Raw genomic sequence first — 23151 nt, forward strand, 5'->3', positions numbered from 1 at the left:
GCTCCTCCTCTACATTGTCATCATTGCTACAACTTGCTTGACAGGCCAAGAGGCAGCAAGGAAGTAGGCAGTGGTATCTACTGTTCCTTGCCTACTCTTGATGCCAACCCTGATAGCGCTAGTAGAGTACAAAGTGTGCGTGTGCATATGTACAGCTAGAGATGAAAAGAAAATCATTGGTGCCTTCAAAAGATCAGGCATTTTCCTCCTGTGGATGTCAGCCCTTATATGATTCTCTAAGAAATAACCCACTGTGACCACAAGATGACACAATAACCCATGATGGGTTAAATAACCCACTCTGCAGACCATGGGTTATCAGAGTAGGTTATTTTGGCCAAATAAGCCATCATGGGTTAAAAAAGAGTCTCGACAGACAACATGATAAGCCATGATAGGTTAAATAAACCATTGTGGCTTATTTAACCCATCGTGGATTATTGTGACGTCCGAACCCAGTTATTGTCCTAAGGTTATAAGTAATTGCTTACTTGTCTAAGTGTGCATTGGACTTCCTTGGGGCTTTGATAGTTTAAAAATATTGGAATGAGGTTTTTCTATCCAAATACGAAAATTTCACGGATATGCCAAGGTCTACCTCACCTTCATATCTGCAAAACAGCAAATGAGTCTTCTTTACTTGATTTCCTGTGTTGGCTATGGATCTTTGCCTTTCCTAGTGGATAGTGAGCCCTGCCTGTATGTGTAATTCTCTGGATCATGGCTATTAACTTTATGCACTTTATGAAAAATGTTCATGGTGGATAAAGCATCTATATATAGCAGGAGGAAGTAAAAACAATATCAAGGAATTTATCTAGTGTGCAACCTGTAGTGTTTTTTTTTTATTTTCCACAGAGGGGAGCTGTTAGAAGTAAAAGTGAATTATAAAAAGTTGTAAGGCAGTCTCTGTGTGAGCAAAAACAACTACCTGGAGGCAAGATAAACTAATTTCGTATACGTTCGTGAATAAGAGCCAACATAAAAAGTGTATTTTTCTTTCTGAACTCTTGAGTTCCACTATGCCACTAACAGCAAGCTATAGCAGGGCCAAATGGAGTTTCAGAGAAGATCTTGGGGGACTCATTCCAGTGATGGACAGAGGCAAAAGGGGCGGGCCCAGAAGCAAAACGGCTGGGGCAAAAATACCAGCTATACTAGCATATATACTACACTGGGCACTTTCCTGTGCGGCTTTAGAAAGATGAAAGCCCTAGAATTCCCAGCATAACCCAGCCAGTATGGCTGGCTAGAGGGCTGCTGGGAGTTGTAGGGCTTTTTTCTGTCTAAACGTGCATAGGGTGGTACCCTAAAACTCTTATTGCCGGTCACTAAACCTTAGGAGAGACATTTGAATCTTTTAGAGTGTGTTTGTGTGTGGAGGGGGAATTGTGCCCAAACTGGGAAGTCACCAAATGATTGGCAGCTGGGGAAAATGGGGTGGGGCCAGGGGATGGAAGAGGCGGCCCATCTGAGAAATTCTGGAGGCCAGATTGGGACCCCAGTTGGGCCAGATGTGGCCTGCAGGCCTAAGATTCAACACCCTTGCTTTAATTGGTCTACAAAGCCATACTGCTTTGACTTTACTTGTCTACCAGTGGTAGGGTGACCATATGAAAATGAGGACAGGGCTCCTGTAACTTTAACAGTTGTATTGAAAAGGGAATTTCAGCAGGTGTTATTTGTATATATGCAGAACCTGGTGAAATTCCCTCTTCATCCCAACAGTTAAAGCTGCAGGTGCCCTGCCCTCTTTTAAATCTGGTCACTCTAGTTTAGCTCCTGCAGCTTTAACTATGGTGATGAAGAGGGAATTTCACTAGATTCTTCATATATACAAATGATACCTGCTGAAATTCCCTTTTCTATGCAAGTGTTAAAGATACAGGAGCCCTGTCCTCCTTTTCATATGGTCACCCTAACCAGTGGGGTTATTTTGCAAAAAACAATCCTTTGGTTCCTTTAGGTTGAATGAACTAAAGGGATGTAATGCCACTGGTTTCCAGTGACTTTGAATGTTAATAAAGTAGAGTAGATGGAGAGAAGGGAGGGCTACAAGTAGGGGCTTGATTACAGGATGATCTTAGTCAGTGGATCCAAAATCTCTTGAAAGTACTAGTTTAAAAAATGACTGCAAGAATGCAGTTGTTCTGCCTGCAGATCCCCTGCTTTCATTTGTGTGGGAGAGAAGCATCCTACTGAAGTCTTAAGGATTTTGAGTATCCGCCTCAACGTATAGACCTATTTAGGCATTCAGGAACTGGGTATGCCTGCGAATTTATTTATTTAAAGCGGGGAAATGTGCATTTTTTTAAAAAAACAAAAAACTTTTTCATAAAGTATGGATTTTTGTATGTGTTTTAACCTAAAATGCCCATTTTTATGAGCTCTTTTGGCACTGTATATTAGCCTAGGAAGCGCAAAGCAGGTTGGTTTGCTTGTGGACTGAATGAAGTCGTCAAGAATCCTTAGTTTGTCCATTCTAAGTGCAGTCATAACAGGGCACTATGGCGCCTTTGACACTGAAAGTGAAAGCTTCTGATCGCCTCCTCCTAATGTATGAAAGAGAAGGGGAGAGGACTGTACCAGACCAAGGCTCAACGCAGCTTGTGGGAAACCATAGTTTCCTGTTACATTAGAAGATAATTGTAAAAATCTGTTTCATGTATTACTTTTCCTTAGACCAGTCTTGCCCAGCCTGGTGCCTTCCTGTTGATTTGGACTTCAAACCCCATCAGCCCAGCAAGTATAGCCAAGGATCAGGGATGTTGGGAGTTGTAGTCCAAAAACATTTGAAGGGCTACACGTTGGGGAAGGCTGCGCATGAGATAATCAGTCTCTTGACCAATTGATAGTATAATCATTTTTTTCTAGCAGCTAATGGTGGAATCCTGTGCATGTTCAGATGGAAATAATTCCCACCACTCCCAGCATTCCCCAGACATCTTTCTAAATATCGATAGGATTGTACTCTAAATAATATCTAGATGTTTATCTGCCTGATTAATGAATACGTTAAATTTAAAACATGTTTTTATATTTATGAGTTCGTTTTTTAAATACTAGGTTAAGGTTGGTGGGGTAGGAACAGGGACTTTCCCCCTCCCATTGCAAAAGCCTATTCTAAGCCGTTCTTTTCAATAGGTGTCACCTTGGGCAAAACAGACACCCTTATTTTGTGAAGAGCAGGGAGTATATTTCTCCCTTGACGTTGTTTTAAGGTAGAGAAGAATATCAGATATTCGTCTCTTCGAAATCCTGTTGTAATCTGACATGTTTTAAATTTGTGGTTTTAAAATACTGAGATTAATATCCTTTGGTTTTAACGTGTGTTTTTTAAAACCACCTTGTATTTTTAATGGTCTTTTGTAGACTGTTGATATGCTACAAATGATTAAGCGGCTTAGATGGGCTAGTAAGGTTTATAAACTTATTTGCAAGTCTGTATGATTACATTCAAACTTTCAGTATTCTTTTTCATAAAACATTGTATCTCTGGCTATCTTTTTTTCCTTTAGTTTGGCATACTTGAGCAACTGTTACTATGGACACCAGGTCTGTGTTTGTGCAGTAGAGAGAATGATCTCTCTGCAGAGGAAAATTACTTTTTCAAACATGTGCTACTAATAATAATCAAAGTACTTGTAATGTAACCTCTTTTTGACTCATTATCTATGTAACAGAAGTCAGGGTCCACCTGACGTCCCTGCAAGGTAGGCTCCTGGACCAAACGTCCTAGACTCCCAGGCAACCCGCCTCCCTAGCCCTGTCCACAACCGGGACGAGCCAGACGTTCCAAGAATAAAGCACAAACACGCATTAGGGACCAAAGCAGGTTTATTAACACCACTAAGACTAACATGTAAGGCCTTGGTCAGTAAAAGCTAAGCAAAGGGGAAAAGGGAGGGTTGAGGAAGGAAGTGGGGAAAAAGGAGTGAGAAACGAAGCTGAGGGAAGGAAGCTAGCAATTACCCCAATAAAACCATCAGTCATTCCACCACCCCGCCGCAGCGGCGGCTGACCTTGTCCACAATACCCCAACACATTAAAACATAAGAAAAGCCTAACTAACTCTGAGCAGTCCCCCTTGACTGCCAGGACCTGATCTTCCCTTGACACGCGTGTCATCCAGCAAAGAAGATGGAGACTCTTCCACACTAGACACTTTATCCCTTTTTGGCCACCTGGCCCCATGATCCACACCAACCAACCAACGGGGAATCCGCACGTCGTACCGAGACCGCTTCTAAGCGACCCTAGTGCGACGTGAAAGTGATCATGTAACTTGCCTTTGGAAGAGCCGTCCTTGCCGCCGCCACCCACAGACCTCCTCACCGGCTGGGACGGAGAGCTTGGGGGAAGAAGGTGGGGTGGAGAGCGTCTTCAGCTCTCCACTCTACCTTCTTCAGTCGAGCTCTCCTCGCCGGCCGGCGAGGAGGTCTGTGGGTGGCGGCGGCGGCAAGGACGCCTCTTCCTCGGCTCTTCCAAAGGCAAGTTACACGATCGCTTTCACGTCGCACTGGGGTCGCTTAGAAGTGGTCTTGGTACGACGTGCGGATTCCCCCCAATGCCCTTCCCGGGCCTCTGGCAACCCCTCCCAAAGGAACAAGACCCACATTCTTTCCCACAGCTGAAACAAGTTGACTTCTAAGCACCTCTGATAATCCCCAGGTGCTACAGTGGGAGTTGGAAGTGCCAGGCAAAGCTGACCTTGGCAGGCGCTCCCAACTCCTTCCCTCCCACCCGAGCCTGGGACAGCGAAGCTCGAAGCACAATGAAATACACATTCTGGCAGACACAAAAAGCAACATTAAATCAGAACAAAATGAAACCCATTTTCAGACCCCTTGTCCTTCACAATCTAGGGTGCCAAATTCGTGAGAACACAAGTCCTAAGCTGCAGGAATGTCACAGGCACCTATTGGCTGGTACCTGTGACATTCCTGGTGACCAGTCACATACTCCTCCCCTCCAATGCTTGTGTTATTTGAAGTGTGTGCCTTTTAATTGTGTGCATGTATGCATCTCTCTCTCTCTGTATATTTTTATGTCATTAATGTTTAACATTGTATTATTGTGATACTTTTATTGTTGCATTTTTGTTTGTTTGTTTTGGTTTTTTGATTGCAAACCATGCTGAAGGCATTTGCCAGTTGGATGATATATAAATACATAAATGTGTGCATGCGTGAGTTTTATTTAGTCTGTTAGAGGTTGAGTACTCCCCGCTGTCTCCAGCGAGAGTGCTCATCAAGCCTTGTTGAATTAAAAAGACAAGAAATCCTGCCCTACTATTTGGCAAGACTCCTCCCTGCTCTGTTTTATCCGATGACACTATCTATCTCTCCCCCTCCTTCTACATCCATCAGTATAGATGCAGCAAATTGCAATACTAGCCCACATGAGGCCAGCACTGCTATAGTACTAACAGATATGTGAGAATTTCCTATTGGGAAAGGCCCTATGTGATTTTTATATCTCTCTCCCTCCCCACCTCCCCGTCCTGTTCACTGCATTCATTTGATCTTAGCCATCTTATTCTTGCCTTCCAATTCCAATGAGCCTAGGTTAGGAATTTGATTCTGAAGTATGCCACAGGCTGCAGTTCCCTTAATGTTAATAAAAGAAAATGCCACAACCGAGTTGTAATTCCCTCTTTTAACCTTTTTCTTCTTGTACCTAAAACCTGCCTTCGTCAACTGGCTGCCCTCTAAACATGTTGGACCACTCAGCTGCCATTGCCTGGGGGGATGCTAGGCATTGTAGTCCAACACATCTGGAGGGCCCCAGGTTGGGGGAAGTTGTCTTAAAGGATTTCATTGTGTATTGTTGTTGTGTTGTATGAAGTCTTGAGGTGTAAAGCAATTGTTTGAACAGAGATTTCTCTTTCTTTTCTTCTTTGACTTATTTTAAGGTGGCATCTTCAACCAGTTTCCCCCCGCCTCCCTTGCTCTCTCGTAAATCTCCCCAGGCAGTGCAGATGGTTATAAAAGTGGGAAATGTGTTGTTTTAAGAAGAGCAACAGACTGTACTTTCTACATACCGCAGGGATCTGTATCCCCACGGCGAATCCCAAAGGTGAATTTCCCCTTTAGTGTGTACAAATGTTCACCGCGTGCTAGACTGTTGTGAGCTGTCATTTATGTGGAGCGAGATGGGGCGTTGAGGATTCCCAGTGTGATAATGCTGTATCAACTGTCGTTTACACCAGGGTTAGGTCACCTGGTGCCCTCCACATGCTTTGGACTACAACACCCATCAGAACTGGCCGGCATGGCTAATGTTCAGAGCTGATGGGAGTTGTAGGCTGAAAAATATGGAGTGTCCACCCCCCTGACCCCCTGCCTTTCCCAGTTGGGAAAGTCTGGTGTAAACCACAGCGTGATCATGTTCTTGGATATACAGAGTTTGATTATATTCAGAAGTTGACACACGCACACACAGCCAATCTCAAGGGCTGTTCTTTTGAAAGCAGTGCAAGTGTTAGTGGGCTACTACTATTTGAAGCTAGAGTTGCCAGGTCACGCTCCAGAGACAGTGCACACCTTTAAAAGCCACAGAGCTAAAAGAAACAAGGACAGCTGCAGCCTCTCCTCTCCTGTTAAGGCAGCCTTCCTCAACCTGGGGCGCTCCAGATGTGTTGGACTACAACTCCCAGAATGCCCCAGCCAGGCTGGGGCATTCTGGGAGATGCAGTCCAACACATCTGGAGCGCCCCAGGTTGAGGAAGGCTGTGTTAAGGGATCATCAGTGTTATGTCCTCGGGGAAGGAAGCACAGGAAGAGGCTATACTGGTGGCTGCAAGTGTGGAAGCAGCAGGAGGGACAAGAATGACTTGTCCCACCAATCTCTGGTATAAAAACTGAGTTTCTGATGCACTTCTCAAAAACCTACAGGCCGTACCCATATGTGCTGCCATATAGGGTGGCCAGATGTCCTGCTTTGTTCTGGATGGCACTTTGTTTTAGTTCTCTCCAGTTTTATGTCTGGATTCCAGCTTGTCCTCTAACTTTCTGTTATTCTAGATCTGAATGCTGTTGGTATATAAACCTAAACCTTTTCTATCCCTATGGGTAGGGTGGCTATATGAAAAGGAGGACAGGGCTCCTGTATCTTTAACAGTTGTATAGAAAAGGGAATTTCAGCAGGTGTCATTTGTATGCATGCAGCCCCTGGTGAAATTCCCTCTTCATCACAACAGTTAAAGCTGCAGGAGCCCTGCCTGCTTTTGTATCTGGTCAAGAGGGCAGGGCTTTTATTCAGTTTTCCCTCAGTTTCCTGAGCTTGCTTTTGCATTGGAAAGCACGCACTTGCTCAAGTGTGCCCTTCTGAAAATGCACATTTGCGCAAACCCTCCATCACCTGCATTTTCACGCTTTAGCCTTTGGAGGAAAATGCACATTTTCAGTTGGAGTCTGTCTTCCCCCTGAATTTTTTATATGGCTAAATTTGCATACAATTCTGGAATATATAAAAAAACAAAACCCAAAACGCGTTCACGCAACTCTGAAATAACTGGTCTGCTGTGGAATCCACAGATTGGATTCATAGAAATCCAAACTCATTCGAATCTGTTGCAGATTTTGCCAACATCACTAGTTGCGGAATTATTTGAAAATGGTTATGCTACTCCTTCTCCTGACTCACTCACCAAACTTTCCTTCCAGTCTTTCTCGTATGACAATAGAAATTAGTTCCTTCTCCTTTCTTTCATCATGGACATGTCTACAGTTGCTCCTTTGCTGGCTTCCTTACCTTCTCTCTCTCTGGCACTGCAGGACTTGATTTTTTCATTACTTCTGCTGGTTGGTGAAAGGGGTGTATGTGTGTGTGTTCTAATTACTTTGGCCCTCTGGGTTTGGGGGACACAGTCTTCCCAATATGGTGATTTGGACTGTATTTCTATCAACATTTTAACAATTCTTTCTAAATGTGCATCTATTTGTAAATTAGCATATGCAGATACGTGTCCCCTTTCTTTGGTGATGCAGACCTGGCCACCCTATAATGCTAGGTGGCCCACTGGCTCTTTGGCCTTGTGCTTTCTGCCATTGGGAATGTTTGGTGATAGTAGAAATCATTTCAGATGATACAGACAGAGCGCAAGAACTGTTTGTACTCATATTGTGTTTATTTTGGAAGGTAATGTCTGCTTCAGAAGTAACATATGTTCTGTGCTATATGGCAGTTGCTATGGCAACTTTTGAAAAAACAAAGCGGTAAAGAAAATAGCTAGATAGAACTTTCGTAATAAATGGCTGCATTCAACAGTAACTTATACATGAGAGGGCATGAAAGGAATTTAAAATCCCCCCTTCCTGCTTTGAATTATCTCTGATGTTCAGCAACTATTGTTTACTCTGATAAGAAGACATGCTTGTAAGGAAAAGGGATCCATTTGCGGAGTAGCAGTTTTATTGCTCAAGTGATAGAGGACAAATTGTAGATGTGAGGAGGCTTTAAGGGCACTTGCACCATGTTTATAGTACGCCAACCATAATGACAGTTTTTAGCGTGTCATAATATTGGTATGTTGAAACAGGCGCCCATTCCTGATCTGTTGTACATAGGGTGGCAAAGACGATGTGGGTGGATGCCACCCTCAAAAACGACCTTGAAGATCATTTTCAAGGTCACATATCGCTGCATGGCATGGCTTAGGCTACTTTCGGGAAAACTCTCATAGCTCTGGAAATAATGAATGTATTTCAACAGATTGTACACCAAAATGAAGCTACCAAACACAGTGACGGCCTTTGACAAGTGAAGTGGCATAAGGGCTTGATCACTATAAACACCAGACATTATGGCAAAAATGTGGCTTTGGACCGCTCTACGGTTTTAACCAGTTCAAACCATATTATATCCCGTGGTAATTGGTCAGCATATGGAAAATGCTGACTTGGATGTCCTGCAGATAGAATTGGGGATGTATGCATCTAACGGCACACCCACTGTGATGGAGGGCAAAGCATATTATGCCATGCATAATATGCAGAGAGGTCCACCTGGCGCCTACACTGTACTCCTTTCATCGCCAGCTGAAGACCTTTTTATTCACTCAGTATTTTAACACTTAATTTTAACTTAAATTTAAATTATACTGTTTTAACTCTGTATTTTAACCTTATATCAATTTTGCTGCATGGTTTTATCCTGGTTGTGCTTTTTATATTGTATTTTGTATTTGTGTTTTTAACTTGTTGGTTGTTTTATGATGGTTTTAATTTTTGTGAACCGCCCAGAGAGCTTCGGCTATTGGGCGGTATAAAAATGTAATAAATAAATAAATAAATAAATGCACTCTCACATTTTGACATATGAAGCACTATGGCATATACAGTAATCCATGCTGAAGTCATAGTTGGCAACCTATCATCATGAATTTTATATAGAAGTACAAAAACTCGCAGCATTGAGTGAATGCTTTCCAGTATTCAAATGAATGTAGTTTATTTTCACAGTGTGGTGGAAAGCTCCTTGAGGTGCTGGTTGAGTCCCGATCAGGAAAGGTGAGCAGCAGGCAAAGCCCTTGAGGGGGCATGGTTTGGGAAGAGTTCTCAGCCTTAGCTGAAGATGCTACCCATTGTATGGCATTGCCACAAGGCTTCCAAGATATGTATAGAAGAACTTTGCTATGAAACAGTTTCATCCTTCAGTGGCCATGGAAAGAGGACTTGCTGTTTGAAAAAACAAGCCCACCATGTCAGTGGTATTGGATGAAATGGGTGTTACTCAGGTGCCAAGAGATTTGTGTGCCACATGTGTGGTGTCCTAAATGCCAAAGCCATTGATCATGCTAGATTACAACTGTTTACCAAGAGGGGTATGCATACGCCATCTCCAACGAAGATGCTTTTGAGGTCCAAATTGTATGTGCTTGTCATTGGCCAGAGATCTGGCTGCAAAGAGATCCAGTTCTTATAGATGCTGTTACTCCTGAGCATAGCACTTCATGGAAGAGGGAGTCACATGATTTATCAGTGGTGTGTACAAGACTATTGCCTGTGAACAGTGCCCATTTGGGACTAGTGTTGTGGGTGCAAAACAAAATGTAACATGGCAAGATGCAGCCATTTCAAACATGCAGTACAAGTGTGCTTCTAAATGGGCTGGTTCTGAGGGTTAAACTAGCCATCATAGATTACTGGAGAATTATTTCCCTCTCCAACAAGCCATGCCACTCAAGTTCATATGACACAGCAAGCTGCATCTGAGTGGGAAATTAGGCAAATTGAGTGGGTAATTAGGCAAATGGCACCACAGACACAACAAGGATTAAACAAGCTGTGGTAGCTTGTTTAACCTTCAGTGATCATATGAACCACGTCTTCATGTGCAAAGTTTCAATGACAAACCATACTCTGGATTGTCATGTTGTATTACACAGCGTGAACCAAGTTAGTGACTGATTTGTGGGCATGCCAGAGTTCTTAGTTTATTACTTCAGAACAGGTGGTTTTATTTGGTACAGATGTAGTCCATGAAACCTTGATTACTAGCAAAATCAGTAAACTGTCCAAACTAAACAGTGCAAGAAATATGTGGTTGGAATTGCGTTTCACATTTCTTTTTTTCGTCTTCTTTTTAAAGAATTTGCAGGTGTGCATATCTGACCATAGGGTTGGGGGTAGCATTGCCTCCAGGCTGTGGTTCCACTGAAAATCACTTCCTGACAGCTGCTATTTGCTCTGAGAGATCAGCTGCCATTGACACCAAAGCAGCTCTGCTCCCAGCATGAGCAGCGAAGATTTTCATTAGGACCATGGCAAGGGGAGAGAGTTGACCTGCTTGCCATTTCTTTTTTAGAAACAAGGCCTGTGAAATGCAAGCATGCATTTCTTGCATTGTAGGGGAGGACAACTTGTGGCTCTCCAGATGTTGTTTGACTGCAACTCCCATCATCCCTCACCATTGGCTGTGCTGCTTAGGACTGATGGGAGTTGCAGTCCAATAACTGGAGAGCCACACTTCCCCCACCCCTGTTGTATTGCCAAGTTTCCCTTTGTTCACAGCAATAGATGGTGGCAGATTACAGCCCAGCATCCTTCCTATACCTGTAAAACAGCCTTCCCCAACCTGGTGCCCTCCAGATGTTTTGGCCTACAGCTCCCAGCATCCCCAGCCAGCATGGCCAATAGTCAGGAATTCTGGTAGGAGAAGGCTGCTGTAAAACCTCTAAGGCACTGGGAGAAGGTGCAACTATCTCCTGCCTTGTTCCTTCACTGGTCCCTGTTGTGTAATGCGGCATCGAATTGGAGTCCTCCTTGCTATAGCATTTGGGGGGAGAGAAGGTTCTACTTAAGGAGGCGGGCAAGAGTAGTCCTATAGTCATCAACTAGCTGTCTGCAAGGTAGAGCAAAGCTAATATAACAGGGGTGGGAAATTTGTGGCCCTCCGGATATTTTGGCCTGCAACTCCCATCATGCATCACCATTGGCTATGCTGGCTAAGGACTGATGGGAGGTGTATTCCAAAGCATTTGGAGGGCCGCAAACCCTGTAATATAACTATTCCTGAGCAGCCTTTCCCAACCTGATAACCTCCAGATGGTTGCTCTAGTGAGAAGCTCATTTTTAAAGTGTTCACTTGCCCTGTTTTCCTGAGAAGTGTGAGCGAGAGGAGAAACTGCAGCTCAGAGGCTATGCTTCTATACTTGGCCCCAGGTTCACCTGAAGGTGAAGATCCTGCCATTTACAAAAGGCAGAAGCAAGAGTGAAAAACATAGCCTGAAGAGCCTTTGCCAGCCAATATGGTAAGCGGTATGATGCTTAATGAAATATGGCCGTGATGGATCTAAAGTGATTTCTTGCATCTTGGAGCCAGTTCACATATTTTCCCAGTTGAAGACCCTCTAAAGCAGCTTTCCTTGAACTGGGTCCCTCCAGGTATCTTATTCTACAACTGCCATAACCTTTGAACATTGGCTGTGGCAGATGGGAGTTGTAATCTGCAACATCTGGTGGGACCCAGGTTGGGGAAGGCTGATGCAGAGAGTATTTTTGTGTGTCTCTGTGTGTGAGAGGGACAGAGAACCAGCCATTAAAGAGTATTTAATGATAGGAAGATTAGGCCCTATTAAGTAGAACGGATTAAAAAAGAGCTTAGTCGGATATGTGGAATGCTTACTAGTTTTATAGCTTTATAAGCCATGTAAAAAGTCCCGTAACTGCCCTCATGCAAAGATATTTGTGGTGTAAAATGAGAGACCACTATGGCCTGCTTAATATGTCTCTGAGTTAATCTCTTTCTGTCCTTCAGGGAACAGTATTTCATTATTTTTTACTATTTAAAATGTAATACTTTTTGTAGCGCCTGACATTTGCAGCTATCAAGCTGTTCGTGTCCATCTCAGAGGGTCACTGATGACATGTAATGAAGGTCATTGAATAACAGTAACAGAACTGTTAAGGTATCCAGCTTCTTTTTGGTGGTGTTGCAAATCATCCTTTTATGGCCTGGACACAGTTTATGCTTACACTTTCTTACCCTTATACCTTTTTTGGGGTGGGAGAGGAGTCTTTAAATATTAGGAGCCTATGAATGAGATGTTAGTGATATTGATTAGTGTGTGTGTTCCTATTTTTGTTTTTGTTTTTTGAGAATCCTCTGCTGTTGGTATATGCTACTGATATTTGCAGTAAGTCTTGTTAGCAGTCACCAGTCAATGCTACCTTTTTGGGGAAGGGGAGTGAATTTCTCCCCTAGTTCCCCACGAAGTTGAGTTACATTTGCAACAGTGGTAACTATGGTTAATAGTAATTAGGTTCCCTTATAACCATGGCTTGTAAATCCACGTAAAATCATGATGTTAAATTCTGGTCTACAAGGGAACGGTGATTAATGCTAGTGCTATGTTGAGAAGGAAAGAGAATTATCTTCAGAAAGGGGGCAGGAGCACACTTGTATGAACAGAGTGTTGGGCTAGATGGACCCTTGATCTGATCCAGCATGGTACTTCTTATGTTCTTACGTTGTAGGGCTGGTGTCAAGGGTAGGCATGGTTGGGTATCTCCTGAGGGCCCACGACCCAGCAGGGCTGGGCAGTGGGGCCAGTTGGCATGGGCCTATGATTTTGAGGGGGTCTACTCCGAGTCCCCCTGGGCAAAGTTGCTTGATTTTTCTGTTGATGATAATGAATTTGCCCAAAGAAAAGCACATAAAGCATTTCTGAATGTGAAGATATACATCTTATATACATCTTGAATAAAAGTGCTTGCCATTACCTTTTTATAAATCGTCCTAGTTCATATATATTTAGAACTGATTTAAAAAATACTTAATGAGCAGTTTGAAATACATTTCCTATCTGGCCTGGGCCTATTACCAGCTTTGCTCGGCCCTGCAACCCAATAGAAGCCCCCCGGAATTTCTCCTCATCTTTACCCTTGCAAACTCCTTGTTCACTTGTTTCTTGTTCTGCCCAGTCAACAGTGGTGGTGAGAGAGAGAGAGGAACTGGAGATGTCACTCCTTACTTGCTCACTATCTATCAAGCAAGCAAGTGGTAATGATGATATGAAAGAATAAGGAGCAACAGTAGCTGGTGACAGTGGTGGTGAGAAGGCAGACCTCACTGGGGGAAGGAGTCCAGTTGAGGGTGTCTCAACTGAACGATGAACGATCTTTAGGCTCTGCTTTAAATGCTAAATGTTGTTGACGCTTTGCTGCTTTCCCTAATTATTATTGGGGCTGATGTGAGATGTGGTCTCGTGAAATGATAGCCCTTAAAAAGTAACGGCTGTGTTCTGGAGCCCTGCTTGACCCATGCCAGTGGTCTAAACAAATAGGTCTGCTGAGAGGGAGGAGTGCAGAGAGGATTTTCATCTCCCTCCCACAATGAGGTAAGTGGTGTTTTTTTGTTTGTTTTTATGAGGATAAGCAGATGGGCATGACATGTTTTTGGCATTCGTTGTTCAGGCTGCAACACCTCCAGGTGGCACTACGAAAACGATAATGCTGTGGCATTGCTCCCGTTCTTATTTTTATTCCACTCAGGCTACTTTGTCACCTCTCTTTATACTCGTTTAGAGCCATCTGCTGGCTTTATGTGCTGCTAGCCTCTCTCGCTGCAGATAGTGCTGGTGCAGTACATCTCGGTCATTTGGTCGTACAGAGGCTAAGAGAAAAACAGCTGAATTCTTGATCCAGAGATGGTCCGTGGCAGCACTTCTCTGGAAACCAGAAACGTGGCCAGTGTCTGTGGGTGCAGATTTGAGGAAACCTGAGCTATGCTCAGATGCTGCAGTGTCTGAACTGGATGTCACCCTGTTTGTGGGGGGAATTCTGCTTCGTATTGTTCCTACTTAAGGTGCTGGCGGCATACCCTTGTTCTGGCTTGTTCTGTATGGTGTTTTGGTTCTGCTCCTATTTTTGGTTTTGTTTCACCTTTTACCACAATGATAAATCAAGCATTAGCTTAGCATTCTATTAGAATACATCCAGACAGAGGCTATTCTGGGTCCCACAACAGGCACATTCAAACCAATGTAGTGGGGAATTTTGAAGTGCAGGCACTCATCATAATAGTCCCTATAGCACAACCCCACAGAGAGGTCAAAAATGCAGGCAGTCGTGTTGATCTGCATCCACACACCAATTTTAGCATTTTTCATCTCCAGCAGGAGGAGGTCTTTTATAAAGCTGTTGAGTATTAACTCCCCACCCCAAAATACTTTGCATTACAATATGGATCGCTGTATTTTGTTGCTGCAGTAATTCCCTCTTCCCCCACCAGCTCCTGTGAGGATTGCAGCTAAGCTCTGAGGGGGTGGCAGATGATGTAATTGTCCCTACAAGTCCTGGCTTGACTACACCCCTGATTTAAACTGTAGAGTTCCCATGTACTGCCTCCCTTGAATCCTGCACCATCCTGCAAGGCAGTCACAAGCAATCATGTGCCAGGCACGGACTGTTTTATGCTCTCAGAAGTTGGATGAAAAGCAAACCGTTTTCAATATGAGCCTGGTTTGTGTACCTGAGAGATTCTCCCTCAGTGAATATGCACGTTTTGAGGAGAAAATTGGAACTTAACTAAAATTTGGCTTGGCTTTGTATAATAGGTGATTGCTGCTCCTACAACGTCTGTTTGTCAGTGAATGTCTGTAGTGCACAAGCAGCTAAGGTTTACCGCAAAGGAAGTGCTTTAAGAATGAGAAGTGGAAACAGTATTGCAGCCCTGTAGATCTAGGGAATTTCAATCTCTAGATCCATAAGTTGTAGATCATTGGAATTCTCTAGCCAGCAGTGTCTTAAAGTTGATGTAATGTAACGTTAGTTAACCTGTCATATTAGGTGAGTGGAAATTTGTGGTGGATTCTGCTTCACAAATAACAATTAGTTTCCTGCATTTCTTAAAAAAACAGTATTTGTTTCCCATCCTCCATCTGGGTGGGAAAAGTAGACGCACTATGTAAATACATACTGTCAAGTACAGTTTTGCCGTATGTATTTGGCGCTTCACTTTTCACATGTGAAGATCACCCATTTCCCTTCTTTTTCAGAGGGAAGAAGTACAAATTCTTTCGGTATTGGAAGCATCTCGAGTAATTTAAAGTGGAATTTGTACAGCAAGGATTGCAGAAGTTCTTAGCTCAAAAAGCAATAATGCAATTGAAAGAACTTCTGCACTCCTGGCATAGAGACTGACCCATTTGTTCTACGTAGAATGTAGGAAGGCATTGCTGGCAGATGATATCACATTGGAAGAGAGGCAGATGAATGAACCCATGATGTGGCTAGCAGGACGTCATTCCATAACTTTGGCACCACCTTGGAGAAGATCCTGCCACTTGTGACCAGTCTCTCTACTCCTAACAGTGGAGGAACCTCCGTGGGTGTGGGGTTGTGGGTCTGGAACTGTCTCAGCCATGTTTCTCTTACCTGGCTAGCCCTCCTTTCAATGCCATATCTTCTTCTACCCATCAGTATACCGATTGTCCCCATATTATCAGTTGGCCCCATATTCTCCCTCCCAAGCACATTCTCAGGCCCTAAGAAGGGAATCAATCCCTCACCAAATTCTCTCAACAGCCAGATTCACCAAATAATTATTAGTCTCCTGCAGGAGCAACTGAAATAGCAGCCTCATCAAGTATCTATTAAGTGGGGAGGTCTATCTATCAATTCACCTCAGCTAGTCTTTTTTTGCCACTGTGGGTAATTATGAAACCACTGATTCCAAATAGTCAAGCTTTCATTGGTCTAGAAAAGAATAGACACGTGAAGGCCCTGAAAAAAACAACAGAAAAATTCAGAAAAGCTCCTGTTTTCCCTCCGTATTTCCCTCCCGTTTTTCCCCTGAAAAATTGATTTTTTTAAAAAAATCTTAAGATTATGGAACATTTTCTATTAATAATAATAATAATAATAATAATAATAATAATAATAATAATAATAATAAAAATTCTTACCCACCTCTCCACTTGGATCGAGGCGGGGAACAACAGTGAATATAAAACACATTTAAAAAACGGATTAAAAACATAGCATACATGATTAAAAACATCCTACAAATATTCTAAAATTTCTCTGGATAGACCTGCCGGAATAGATCAGTCTTTATTGCTTTTTTAAAATGCTAATTTAAGACAAAGTATTTATATATTGTTACCCAGCTTTTACACCCCCCAAAATGCTTTCTAAAAGCTATGGAATAAGAACACTTTTATAGAAAGGCTGGAAATGTATCATGTCTGGAAGTAATAAAGCTATGGGGAAAATGTTTTTCAATCCTCTCTGTAAGAATTTATTTATTTATTGATTTATTACATTTCTATACCGCCCAATAGCCGAAGCTCTCTGGGCGGTTCACAAAAATTAAAACCATAGTAAGACAACCAACAGGTTAAAAGCACAAATACAAAATACAATATAAAAAGCACAACGAGAATAAAAATCACACAGCAAAATTGATATAAAATTAAAATACAGAGTTAAAACAGTAAAATTTAAATTTAAGTTAAGATTAAGTGTTAAAATACTGAGAGAATAAAAAGGTCTTCAACTGGTGACGAAAGGAGTACAGTGTAGGCGCAAGGCAGACCTCTCTGGGGAGCTCATTCCACAACCGGGGTGCCACAGCGGAGAAAGCCCTCCTCCTAGTTATTAGTTATTTCTTTCATTCCTTATTAAAATTATTGTTATAAGTATATTTTACTGATAGACATTTATGTTCAGTTTCCCAACATATGTGTAGAATAACCGTTATGCATTCCTGACAGTTTGGTTTTTGTTCTATAGAGTCCTGTTTTTCTGATGCTGTAGCAGTCATTTAATGTATTTCTAATCTATTCAGACAATAGTTACAAATTTACTGACTTTACTTTTTAAATGATATAGTGATGATTTTTTGAGCAAACTAAGTTATACATAAAGCAACTTTGGCAACAGAGAGGCTGTTTTATATTCCTAAAGCAGCCCTTCCAACCTGGTGCCCTCCAAGTGTTTTGGACGACAGTACCCAACATTCTTGACCAATGGCCATGCTGCCTTAAGATGATGGGAGCGGAAATCCAAAATATCTGGATGGCAGCAGGATGGGAAAGGTTGTCTTCAAGCTACAAAGTGATTTTTAGATCTGTAAAGAGCACGAAAAAAAGTATTGCTTTTTTTCATTCCCCCCCCCAAATTTCCATTCCCACCTGAAAAAAAACAGGGGGGGGGGAATGGTTCCCCCCCCCATGTCTTCAAAATTTCTGAAAATGTATCATCTCTAGAAAGCAACGAGTTCTGTGATGGTAGATTCTAATATCCATAGACACCACAAAATAAGTCTCTATGTGTGTATATATATATAATCTTCTGCTCACAGAATTCATAGGGGGCCTAGTATGATTTTTGCAGTTTGTCACACATTTCTTACTTAAATCCAGTTTCAAGAACTTTCCCCACTTTTTGTTCAGTTCATCACATCAACAAACCCTGCAGTTGCCTCTTTCCTGTTACGTACCAACAATAAATAGATTGAGTTCCCCCTGTTTCCCCCCATGTGGAAGAAACTTGGATCTCTAGGCATAAATGCTTCCAGTTAATTGAAAACCATACAAGCCATTTTATCCTCACACCATAAACTTTAATAGCAAAGTTTCTCCATTGTAATGCACACGTTTAAGTAGCTGTGCATGTATTCTGTAGTTACTAATTATTTTGAAGGAAGATCTGTGCCCTCTAAAAAGTACAGAACTTCTAAAAGTGCCAGTGTAAGCAGTCCATTGTGACATCAAAAGGTAAAAGGAACGCACACACCTCACATACACCTGGGGCTGCTTACCGTTAGTTTATTTGTTCTAGATGAAAAATAAAGGGACAATGTTCTTAAAAAGAAGCTTTAATTTGTTGAGGAAGGGAGACTGAATTTAGTAGGGTGGGAATTTACTCATCCTACAACTGTTGCAACTGTGCTACCATAAAGGACTTTGGACAGCTCCATTAGAGTTCCGGATGGTTCTGACTGAAACCCAGAGTGGATTCACTGTCCCACTGATGTTGGAGACGCCAGCCTCCACTGGTGCTGCTCCTTCCAACCATGGAAAACAACGACAGAACAGTATACATGGTTGGGTGTCCAGTTGCTTCTAGTCCTTGAAGATTTAGAGGAGATTGTGCTGGGCTGAGCAGTTCTTTGCCAAGCTCAGCCTTCCTCAAACCTGGCATCCTCCAGATGTGTTGGACTACAACCCCCATCACCCACAGCCAGCCATGGCAACTGTAGTTGAACACATTTGGGGGGCACTAGGTTTGGGGAAGGCTGCCTTAGCTTGAAAAAGCATTGGAGGGTTATTCTGGTGGGTTGCTCCAAATCCCCTCTTTCAGCCCCCCTTTAAAACTGGGGTAGCGCTGTGGTGATTTTGCCAGGAGGGAAAAGCATTTCAAGTGTAGTGGTGCTGATAGAAAGGAAAAGGAGATGTGAGATAGTAGGTTGTGGGGCTACAGCAGGTAAGCAGTGCGAGGCTCAAGTATGGTGTGTGTGTGGGGGGGGAGAGGATGCTTTGCCCAGGGTGGTCCTGGAGTGTGGCTGTTAAAGCAGGCTGGAAGCCTTTCACTGAAGCGGCTTCTCTCATCAAGGCCACCGCTAGCCACAAAAATGGAGTCGCAGTTCTGCTTGAGGCTCAGTCTGAAGCTGCCTGTTGCTGATGCACCATTTGAGCCTTGTTTCTAGGAAGACTGTCTTAAGTTCCCTTTGCTTTCCTTTAACTTAAATTGCCTGCATTAACAGAACCCGGACTTCGCTTCACCATGCCTTGCCAGACTCTGCCTTGCCTTGCCTCACTGAAAATAGAACTTTGCCCTTGCATAACCTTAATAATATTAATGGGGGGAATGCAAGATGTTAGTTGTTTAACAGAGAAAGGTTAAAATAATCCAAAGGCAAAAGGAACCATGAGGGTTAGCTTAACCTAGATTAATTGCCGTGGATAAAAAAAATTGGAAAAATGTTCCCAAAATAAAATGGTGGAATAGAATGTGTCCTTTTTTCTTTTGTGGAAGACAGTACAGGAATAAATATATTCGTGATGCTATACTCTCCCCCTCCCACTTTAATTTCTCACCTGCTTGTACTGTCTCCTGATACTCTCTAGCTGGTGTTGGGGGACGACGACACCCTATCGTGATGAGCATTCATTTCAGCGTGACTCAGAGTTTACATTTCAGCTCATATGTTGTTGTTTTTTACATTTTTTGGGTGGGGGGTGACAATGCGTTGGCATATATAGTAGGTGGTGTTTGAGTTTGTATAGATTTAAGCACATAAATTAGGGCACTGGTTACAAGTCCTGGAGAAAATGCATGCCATCTTTTTTCAGAGCAGTGGTTCATGGTCTTACTGCTTACCTATTTTGGACTTGAGAATAGGGAAATAGTGTTTTGGGTAAAAGGAAATTTGCTTGCATCACAAAATTCATGCCTAGCAGGGCAATAGTGTGCATTTTTTACTTAGAAGTAAGCCTTATGGAATGTAGTGGGGTTTACTCCCGGGTAAGTGTATAGGATTGCAGCCTTAGTCTCAAGTGTGCTGTAGGTGCGCTTGGCAAGGAACTGGAATATTTTGGTTAGACTCAGATTTTCTGCATATGTAAGTTCTAGTCTCAGATTTGTAAGCAGCTGTCAGTTGTCATAACGGAGCCTTTTTCGAAGGCTGACCTTTGTGTGGGAGTGGAGGGCCAACCCTGCAAAATTATGAATCTCAAAACCACCAAAATGAGCAATTTCATAATTTTCCTTCTGTTGCAGGAATTCAGGTTCTTTGTTTTGTTTTTTGGTCTTTTCCAGCCTGATTTAGACTTCTTACAACATGTTTTCCCAAGACACAAATTCTAGATGTTTGTATTTTTATTCTACATAAAATATTTTGGCCTTTCTTCTACTCTCATCGAACAACTAAAACATGTTAACCTTAATGTGTAAGGGTTTTTGTTTTTAGTTTGCTTTCCTTTCAAATGGACTTTTATCTTACCAAAAATGGTTGGCAGAGTTGTGCACAGAGCATTGGATCTGGACTGGGCAGACATGAGTTCAAGTCACCACCTCCCTAGAAAGCTCACAGGGTGACCTTGGGCTGGTCACTTTATCTCAGACTCAGTCTAACCTGTCTCGGATGGGTTTTTATGGTAAAATAGGATAACCCCATGTGTGCCGTGCTGAGAGCCTTGAAGGGGAAGGGGAAGATATAAATGTGATTACATAACAACATTGATAGCCAGAGACAACAAGGCCAAGATGTACATAAAGGACGAACTTGATGCCAGAAACCCCAGCATATGCTATTAGTCTCTGACCTAGCTGTATACCAAATGAAAGTGTGTCCCAGAGTCCTGTATTGTCGTGTTTCCCAAAACCTCCTGCCATCTTGGGAGACAGTAAAGAGGTCTGCCATGTAATCCACAAAGCTTTATTCAGGCAATAAACATTTCTTCCCACCTGAAGAGAATCCAACCTCTAGGAACTTTCCTCTAGGCAAAACTATGCAAACTAAGGCCATGGCTAGACCAGGCCTATATCCCAGGATGACACACAGGGGATCCGGGGAGCAGGCAGGGACGACCCCTCCATTTGCCTGGGATAATCCTTAGGTCTAGCTAAGGCCTAAGTGAGACAATTGTCTTTTCAAGAAGAACAGAAAGCCTTTTCCCAGAACGCTTTAAGGAGACTGGTTCTGAAGAAGCCTTTGACGAGAATCTAGCCGGGCTGACCGTCTCTCACCTTCCTTTAGCTCTGCATGTTTTAGTCTGTGGCGTACTCTAAGATCAGCTAGCCTTGAAGTGCCCTCCCCCTCGGAAGAATACTGATTTCCCACAGTCTGTGTGTTGTTAACCATTTCAGAGATAAGGTCTGGCAAAGGTTTATTCCCAGCTGGTGAAGAGCCTGTGAGAGTCACCTTCCCCACTCCCCGTATAGGTGGGTATGTTTCTGGCGCCATCTTTTCTGCTTCAGTATCTGATTCTGAAGGATCGCCTGAAACTGCTTTCCCCAGTCTAAGGGCAAGAGGCCTAGTCATGACATGTATCATGTCAGGTAGTGTGCATCTTTTAATTTCAGGCAAGAGCCTGCCTCTTCATCCACTCCTCCCCTTACCACCTGTCTCTCTGCCTTCCCCCATTGTTATAGGGCAGGGATGGGGATCCTCAGGCCCTGGAGCCAAATCTGCCCCTCCTCAGATCCCAATTCTGCCCTCTGGGTTTCCACAGATGCCCATGCCCCCAGCCCCTTTCCTACAATCATTTGCTGCTTTCCCAACTTTTGTGCAGTGTTTTTTTTTTAGCCATTCTAAAAGTTTGAAATGTCTTTCCTAAGGCTTAATGACTCGCAGTAAGAGCATTAAGCTAAATTTCGCTGGAACTTTTTGTATTTTGGCCCTACCCCTTTTTTCTTTGACCCCAACCTCCCCCAAAACAAACAAAACTGGAATGAGGTCCCCGAGAGTGTCTCCAAAATGGAATTTGCGTTTCACCATCAAAGAGGTTCCCCATCTGTATCCTTGTCTTAAGGGCCATAGTACTCAGGCTGTACTACTCAGGGATTACTGAGCGCTACAGCCGGTGAGCACATGAACTAGAAGCAAGATTTGTTGTTAAAGACTTGAGGCTTCTGTTCGGAATTTCAGCCCAGCCATGGCTTGCTTCGGCCAGACCATCTAAGCAAGCTTGACTTGAGGAATGCTTCCTTAATCATGTTGGTCTCAAGGCAATTGCCAATGGTAAATGGTCTTTTTTGTAAACATCTTCCCTGGCTATACAGAATATCTTAAAACAAGTGATGTATTTTCTTCCTTCAAGCCGGGCAGAATGTCACCCGATCATATTTATAGTCCAGTGGTATATGGAGCTGTGTGTAGCTTGAGATACTCAGCAGTGCTGGAGTATAACTTTTGTTAAAATTAATGCAGGATTTATGCAAATGACTGTGTGTTGAGTGTGACTATTATTTCCTGCAGCCCTGAGAATTAAAGAGCAGGTGTTCCTTGCCACCGCACTTGACAATGACATTTATTCATTTGTTGTCTCGTGTATGTGTGAATTCATTGTGGCACTGCAGTGATTCTGCTGTTTTCTTCCTGTAAATCTTGTTTGCTAGCTGTTGATCATCTTATTGCAATACAGTGTTTTCAGATTAGTAAAGAGTTATATACCACTGCCACAGTATAGAATCCTTTCGGTTTAGAACAGAAGTGGGTGACTTGTGGTCTTTTGAGCTTCTAGGTATTTTGGCCTACAACTCCTATCATCCCTCACCATGGATTATGCTGGGGCTGAGGGGAATTGTAGGACAAGACATCTGGAGTGCCAGAAGTTGCCCTGGTTTAGAAAATCACACAAATATTATTATTTGCCAATGCTACTTTGCTAAATTTCTGTCTGGTAGAAATGTCTATGCGTCCTCAACATTTGTTCAAAATGGTAGGTGCACATGTTGGTTCATCCCCTGCCCCTAGTTTTTTTAACTAGTCCAGCAATTGAAGCAAAAAGTAGTAGCTGCTTTTGCTAAGGCTACTTTCACATGGCCAAAATTGGACCAAAATTGGATGCATTGTTTGCTCTGGGCTATTTTATGAATCTTGTGAAAGAAGGGAGTGAAAACTAGGTGATGGACATGTGGTCAAGGTATGTCCACTCTTGAATTTTGTTGGCCAGTTTCATGTTGGATTGGATCATGC

General features: G+C 42.8%; 1 protein-coding gene across 2 annotated transcripts in view; it reads left to right on the forward strand.

Annotated features, from left to right (window-relative positions):
• FARS2 (phenylalanyl-tRNA synthetase 2, mitochondrial) overlaps nt 1–23151 on the forward strand; it is a 268820-nt gene that overhangs the window by 7674 nt on the left and 237995 nt on the right. Inside the window, exon 3 of one of the 2 annotated variants that reach the window (XM_063130326.1) lies at nt 5915–6078. The exons of the other annotated variant lie outside the window; for it this stretch is intronic. The gene's annotated coding sequence lies outside the window, so the exon portion shown is untranslated. The remainder of the gene's footprint in view (nt 1–5914; nt 6079–23151) is intronic. 2 annotated transcript variants of the gene reach the window in all.

Source organism: Elgaria multicarinata, chromosome 7 (genome assembly GCF_023053635.1).
Source record: "Elgaria multicarinata webbii isolate HBS135686 ecotype San Diego chromosome 7, rElgMul1.1.pri, whole genome shotgun sequence".
Classification (NCBI taxonomy): domain Eukaryota; kingdom Metazoa; phylum Chordata; class Lepidosauria; order Squamata; family Anguidae; genus Elgaria; species Elgaria multicarinata.